The sequence below is a fragment of the Lolium perenne genome, chromosome 1 (assembly GCF_019359855.2).
Source record: "Lolium perenne isolate Kyuss_39 chromosome 1, Kyuss_2.0, whole genome shotgun sequence".
Taxonomy (NCBI): domain Eukaryota; kingdom Viridiplantae; phylum Streptophyta; class Magnoliopsida; order Poales; family Poaceae; genus Lolium; species Lolium perenne.
The window spans coordinates 271,284,769-271,292,492 of record NC_067244.2 but is presented as its reverse complement, the minus strand read 5'-3'; the positions used below and the strand labels follow the sequence as shown (position 1 = coordinate 271,292,492).

The 7,724-nt window shown below is 44.8% G+C and overlaps 1 long non-coding RNA gene across 1 annotated transcript; it reads right to left on the bottom strand.

Annotated features, from left to right (window-relative positions):
* Positions 1 to 4,494: 4,494 nt before the first annotated feature.
* On the bottom strand, positions 4,495 to 6,620 carry LOC127328269 (uncharacterized). The gene is made up of 4 exons (XR_007868967.2): positions 6,357 to 6,620; positions 6,168 to 6,226; positions 5,599 to 5,980; positions 4,495 to 5,496 (listed from the first exon to the last, which is right to left on the bottom strand). It is a non-coding gene; the product is annotated as an uncharacterized lncRNA (long non-coding RNA).
* Positions 6,621 to 7,724: the final 1,104 nt, after the last annotated feature.

Here is a 7,724-nt window from a genome sequence, read left to right as displayed (position 1 = left end):
CGGTACAGCCCCGAGCCTCGATGGAGAACTACTCCCTCCTCATGGGAGCAGCAGCGGTGATGAAGATGGCGGTGGAGATGGCAGCGGTGTCGATGGAGAAGCCTTCCGGGGGCACTTCCCCGCTCCGGCAGCGTGCCGGAACAGAGACTCCTGTCCCCCAGATCTTGGCATCACGATGGCGGCGGCTCTGGAAGGTTTCTGTGGGTTTCGTCGAACGTATCAGGGTTTTCGATCCAGGGGCTTTAAATAGGCGAAGAGGCGGCGCCAGAGGGTCGAAGGGGTGCCCACACCATAGGGTGGCGCGCCCCCCCTGGCCGCGCCGGGGTGTGGTTTGGTGGCCCTGTCCCCCTTCTCTGGCGGTTCTCGTGTGTTCTCGATGCTTCCGGGTAAAATAGGAACTTGGGCGTTGATTTCGTCCGATTCCGAGAATATTTCGTTACTAGGATTTCTGAAACCAAAAACAGCAGAAAACAGCAACTGGCACTTCGGCATCTTGTTAATAGGTTAGTTCCAGAAAATGCACGAATATGACATAAAGTGTGCATAAAACATGTAGATAACATCAATAATGTGGCATGGAACATAAGAAATTATCGATACGTTGGAGACGTATCACCACCCCCAGACGCAAACGGACGCGCGGACAAAAACGGTCATTTCAGCGTCCGCGACGCGACGCAAACGGACGCACGCGGATAATAAAATGCGTCGCGCCGCTGGAGATGCCCTAAGAGCATCACCGGCCGCATCCCCAAAGGAATTTAGAACGCACCGGACAAAAAAACGTTCCTAGTTGCGTGCCCCAAAGCTTCTTTTTGTCTGGCGCGGCTCAATACGGTGTCTGGCGCACCGAGTTCGTCCTCGCTACATAGGGGACGCTTCGGGCATGCCGGACATAGCGAAATGCAAGGTGAGGCGTGGCGGGACCGACGCGTCAGTGACTCACGGACGCTCAACCGCCGCCTACCTAAAGACGGTGCAGTTGCCGGGAAAGGGAACCGTCGTATGGGCAACTGCGTCGATCGACGCGCGAACCGCCGAAATGAAGCGCGAACTCAACCGCCGCTCTCTTCGATATGTGTGCCACCGTTCATCCGCGCTCAATAAGAACCCTATGTGTGCGCTTTCTCCGATCTACAACTGGTCGCCATTCATCGAAAGCTCTCCTCTCTCAGCTGCCATCAGACACAGACAACAAGGGTAAGCCGCCGGGATGGCGCCACTGGTGGGACAAAGTTGCGACTCCTAGCATCGATGATTCCCCGCCGCTGGACATCGGCGAGGAATGGGTGGCCGGGAAGGAGGAGGAGGAGGAACAGGCTGAGGAGGCGGCGGTGGCCCGGGCGAAGGCGGATGTGAAAGCGAAGGCGCAGCCAGCGAGCACCGTCGATTACGAGGAGGACACAAGTTCCTCCAACGCGTCGGACGACAACGCCTCTTGGGAAGAGGTGACTAGCAAAAAATGCCACCGTGAGAACGACGAGGCGGGGCCATCAAAGAAGAAGTAGTTTAATTTTTTGTTTATATTTTTTTGAAGTTTTTCCATGTAATTTTTTTATGTTGCACGCTTTGAATATTAGCAGCAATATTAGTACATCGTTATTACCTACACATTTCTTCTATCTACTAAACTAAAAAATAGTATTTTAAAGTTTGGGGGCGGCGTTTGGGGATGCGGCTGGGGAGTGACGTCTCCCGAGCGCGGCACGAACGAAACACGTCCCTCAAACGCTCGATCTGGACGTGTTTGTGGGACGGTTTGGGGACGCGGCTGGAGGTGCTCTAAGATTAGGATATGAACAGAATCTTTGCATGCAAGGCTACCCTACACATGGATTTAATTTCTGTTGTTGGATTTGAAATAGCCTTATTTGTTGTAATATATATCCAATGAACAACATGTTTAAATATGTGTATTTCTTTTCGATGATATCTTTATTTTGAATTCCAAAACACATTGAAACATGATGTTACCCAATAAAACTTGATAAAACTAGATACAAAATGTTGTGTCTCCAAATTGTATTCTAAGACAATTTTCAAATATTGTCCGAAATGGTGTGAAACAGAATGTTTCAAGAAAAAATTCACCAAGTTTTATTATCATCATGTTTCATCAAGGTTAAAAATTCAAATTTCAAAAATAATTCGATATTGGGCTCATTTTAAAGCTACATTCAAACGGTTCAAAAATTGAATCGGTTTAAAATATATAGGCATTTTAAGTTTTGCATCTAGTATAGGTGGGAGGGAATCTGATTCACAAAACGGGTGGGTCAGTGCACGGGGGAGTTGCATTTAGCGGCAGTCCGCGTCGTCCCGCATATATACTTTCTACTCTTGGATGTAACTACACCCATGTCTCATATACTACCATACGGTATATATATAATATATACTAGCAATGGCTGTCGTGGCGGCACGCCGCGCCTGTGCCCATGGCTAACTGATCGAAAATGCGTAAGATCGAATGAATACGTGTGTAAGATTGTGGTACAACTTGCTTATGGATTAAAATTGCTAGCGGAGGTACATTACTATTGAGACTTCTAGTATTGTGTGCTAATTATAATCATTGCAAGGTTAGAGACTATTTGAAAATATGGAAGAACGTAGTCAATAATTTGCATAATGATCCTGGTCAACCAAAACGGTCTGGCTACCATACTTGGAAGTTTTAGGAGTGAACTTGGTGTGTGAGAGAGAAAATATAGATATATGCATTGGTTCATAACTACCGATCTTCCCTACGGGAAAATATTTGTTACCATGTGTGCAAGATATCGCCTTTTATAGAGAACCAAATAAAAACAAAATAAAAGAATGGCAAAGTAATGGAAAGGGAGTAACATGTTAAGTTGAAATAGACTACATGTCCACCACCTATGAATTTGATAGATAATGCATTGTTTCGTACCAATGGAAAAACTGAATAATAGAACATATGTAAACCAAAGATGATAACAAAAAATACAGCAATCTTCGATGTTCGTAGCAACTAAGCAATGAGATGCGTCAAGAACAAGGAATATCATTATACACATGGGAAATATGCTCGTAGTTCCGAAATTGTATTTAGCAATATAGTTAAGGGAGTTGCTAGATTTGGTGCTATCATACTGAAATGTTGTTGCGGATTTCATGTATCTATACGACGAACCACAAACCTGAGAACAATTTAGAATCAGATAAATTATAAGAGAAATAAGGTATTCATGTTAATAAACAGTAACAAATATGTAAAAAAGAGGATTATCTTGGCTCTGGTGCAATATTTGGACACCAATACCAATGGTAATTATATGCATCACCATGCATTAAGAATTTTTATTCCAACATTCTTTTCATGCTAGAAATCAGTTTGCTCACCCTCACCGGCATCATAGAACACTGTATTTCAATTATTGTGGATGGCTCCTGATGCTGAATTAGAATACCAGCCACTTATAAAATAATATGTCAGGGTATCGAATTACTCTAGTCCTGAGTGATAGTTAGCTAGTGGATGCAAGATTGATGTGTGATCAAACTCTTCCCTTGGAAATAAATTATACCACATCCAGAGTGACAAACAGACTTAGGTCGATAAATTTATAAGAGGAACTCACCCCATGAGCATTGGATGTCAGAAAAAAAAGAACAAAGCTCATAGCCTAGGAAAATAAGGAAAAAGTACACAAATTAAGAACCGTAATCAGGGCAATATGATAATTAATAATCCACTATTTGTGAGTAAATGAATGTTCCCTCTTGCACTATCCTATGAGCTGATTTTTAGAGCAACCAAATTAATCAATATACTGGAAAGGAAGTCAACAAAGTTTCAGCATGCAAAGAAGTTATTTCATATTATAAAAACTGGAACCCATGTGAGAGCACTAAAGCTTAGCCAAATCCGATTGCTATCGGACATTTTCAAACTTTGCAGATCTATGTCAAAAAGGTATTTTGCTAGGTACAGAATGTGCCCCCCTGTCATTTAAGAGCAAACTGATTTTTTTTAATATGCATACATAAGTTATTTCACATTACAATAAACAGAACCCATACGTGAACACTAAACCTAAGCAAGATCTGATTGCTATCTAGAAGAATTATGCATACCTGCATGTAAAATGGAAAACAATTGTTGTCAAGATGGTGAAGAAGCAACATCCCACAAAAGAAATGCATTAGTAAAATTGGCATTATTATGGATCTTATACATTTTGACATTTGTAGTAGTGAAAATATAGCATTGCATTGGCCAGCTTCAATAAATATTTTCTTCTCCAACCAGTTACAGTGTGAATACAGAAATAAACACCTTGATATTAATAACCATCTTAATTTTTTTCTGCAGCAACGAAAATCCACAAACCCAGACCAGGGAAAGATCACTAAGCCATAAATAAAATCAATCACACTGCACCTGACTATATATTGCATCGAGGCATGCTGAAAATGTTGCATGAGTTACCAAGAAAATTTAATAACCATCATTCCATAAAAAGTGAATCTTTTTTTTGTTACCGGAGGTCTGCATGAATAGTGAAAGAGATAAATATAAATTGCATTATCTATGGAACAATACATGAATATCTTCTCACATAAGGTATAATAGTTCACCTTGCAAAGAGGATCAATCTTATTAAGCATAGCATTAGGCTGAGATAATGCAACAAACATGTCTGTTCCTGCTAATTTCAGAACCAAAAGAACACTAAAGTGTCAGCTGGTCCCAATAACCAAGGAAGCAAACTATTCTTGTACCCTAAATGCATCTTATAACAATTCAATAGAACGAAAGAAATAATCTACAAAAAATGTGTGCATATTCACAGGAATGTTCCACTATAGAAAGTGAATGGACAGCGAGCAACGACTTTTACCATAATTCTATTAATAAAGAATGCAAAGCTTAGTAACCAAAATGAATATCATGCCACTGTGGGCCTTATTTAACATGTTGAGCAACCATATACTATTGTAAACAACGAATTCAACAGCATCATTATTATGTAAGATAAATGAGGGGGGATATTAAAAGCTTAATTGGGTAGAGAAACAACAAATCGAGTTGGTTCATGTTCCTCACGAGCATGTACAGATGTAAACTTAAAGTTGGATTCAAGAACACAAGAATGGCCCCTAAAAAGCTGCATCCAACTAATGACATTTATTTTGAAGGGTTGAATCCATACTGCAAGACATGTATGACCGTGACCAAGGATGGCTATCTAGATTGTATGCTGAACATTAGTCGCTTGTTTTTGTCACTAAGACCTAAACCCTGTTTTTTAAATTTCCTACATTACCACAAGGGCAATAGCTAAGGAAAATGCAAAGGCACGGAAGCCATCCGCTGAAGTACCATGGCCAACCACGGAGAGCCGAGACAATCAGACAAATCGCCGACAGAAGTAGATGGATCAAAATAACCGTCATCATCAATAAAAACACCACTCGGAAGAGGCCAATCATCAGGCCAATAATCATCATAATCCACATAAGGCCCTGAACAAAATACAAATAACAAACAAAATGAAGGTATGGCCATGGTGCAGAAACCACATAAGCTTCATGAAAAGGAGCAGGGGGAAATAAGAAACCACATACCAGGAGCACAATAACTCGAATAAGTAAACGACGACGGTGCAGAAACCACTGGACACTTGCCCAACCAAATCTCCCGCCTCCCTTGCATCAGCTTCGAAGAATGAATTATGCATCAGTTTCCAATGACAAAGCCACAACAGCAGGCCGATCCAACCAAGCAAGGAGCAAAGAAGGGACAGCAACCAAAGACAGAACCGCAATGGCCGCGCCCATGACCACGAGATGCGGACCCAGTCTGCCCGCCATGCGCAGGCACCCCAGGCGAAGAATGGCGGCCTCGCCGATAATGAACTGAGTGGAAATTATTCTTCGAGATGCAGACCCAGTGCGGCTCCACCCTTACCGCAGCTAACCTTCTTAATATCGCAAGTTTCAGGATTTCCTGAAAAATATTAAAGCAAATGCATATAGCATACTGCAGGCGTTTCTTTTATAATCACTCTAGTTGACTCTTTCAAGAAGAAAGATGCATGCACAAATAGCCAAATATCTATTGAATGAAATCGATTGTAGATTAGATAGTCAAAATTACTTGTTTTCTGCGGAGGGACTGCTCCCGCTAAACTCACCTCCCTCTGCTCCGTGGCAACGGCCATCCTCAAGTCATATTACAACAGTGAACAATCAACTGAAAAAAGAAAAATTAAGGATCAGCACTCATATTGCTAGATGGCCTTCAGGAACAGGACGGCCTAAATGGCCGCCATTATTGTTTTCCGTACAAGGAAAGCAGCATGATTGCATTAGCATCAGTATACCTTAGGGTGGAGAGTGCGATTGGCACCACGACAGTGGACAAAAGAAGTCAATGACGATGAGCTTGTCGCCTGTGTTGCGGAGGGAACCGGCGAGGTCTGACGATGGAGATGACATCTAGAAAAAAGAAGATGAGGCCGGATCTCCTTAGGTCGCCCGCCGCTGCCTCCCTCTACAGGACGGTGCCGGCTTGTAGTGGTGCACGAAGGCCTTGCCTGTAGCCAAGTCGACGTGGAGGCCGGCGCTGGACATCTTCGGATGGGACCATCCATAGGACCGGCCCATAGGCCGGGCAAACAGTGCGACCGCACTGGGCCCAGTGAGCCAGGGGCTCTGGTCTAGTTAGTAGTATACTATTAGTAATTGAAATTTCTGTTTTTTATTCTCTGAGTTTGCCCACCCAGATCAGCACGTACGGGACGCAATCACCAATCGATCGATCGGCTTCTCTGTGAGCTCCCAATAGTCTGAGGATATGACTCATCTCCTCGATTGCTCCTCCCCCAAATTCCTAAAAGGGCGCCTAGGCCACTGTTCCTTGTTCCTTTCCCGCGATTGCCACCATTAATGGAGGCCAAAGTGCAGCTCCAAGCCAAATAAAAACGCCGTGCTTTGATAGTTTGTGTGTGTGAATAAAGGCCTCTTTCTGTCATTTTGCACCAGGGCCCCCAAAAAGTATGGGCCGGCCCTGACCATCCATGACAGCGAGCTCGCCTGTGATGCCGTGCGGAGAGCTCTAGCACGGCGACCAGTACCTTCTCGAAGAGGCCAAGACGCGCATACGCCGGAGGATGCGGGAATCATGACGGCGAGGCACATCCCCCAATCCAATCTGGCCACTCAGCCAACGAGTACCAGGAGTTGGCCTTGCCAAGACCGGACCGCACGTCACCACCAGGGACACTCCTCAATGGATTGGCTGCCGCAAACCCTGTCGTCCCAACCCCGCTTCATCTCCACCGGTCGTAGAAAGTTGCGCGGGGTTGGCCTGGCCCAGACCAAAGGCCGCACCTGGAACGGAGCGATCTCCAGCTGTAGTGCGAACTTAGCCGCCCAGGCTGCCGCCGCATTGTCCACCATGGTACACACGTTCGCCATGCGGCCCGACCGCCGCGACACGGCACCATGGCTCATCGCCGGCGAAATCGGCCAACACACAAGGTCCGGCCGGGCAAACAGCGACAATGAACCAATAGAGGCTGGGACGTTTATCGAAAAAGCCCATGGGACGTAAAGCGGCGAATCTAAAGGGAGTCGTTGAGAGCCACTCCTCTCCAAGATACAGACCACCGGCACTCAAGCAACGAAACGGCGCACCAGCCTTTGGGTCCGGGAACCGTTTCCATGTGAGGAACTGCGTCGGGGAGCTG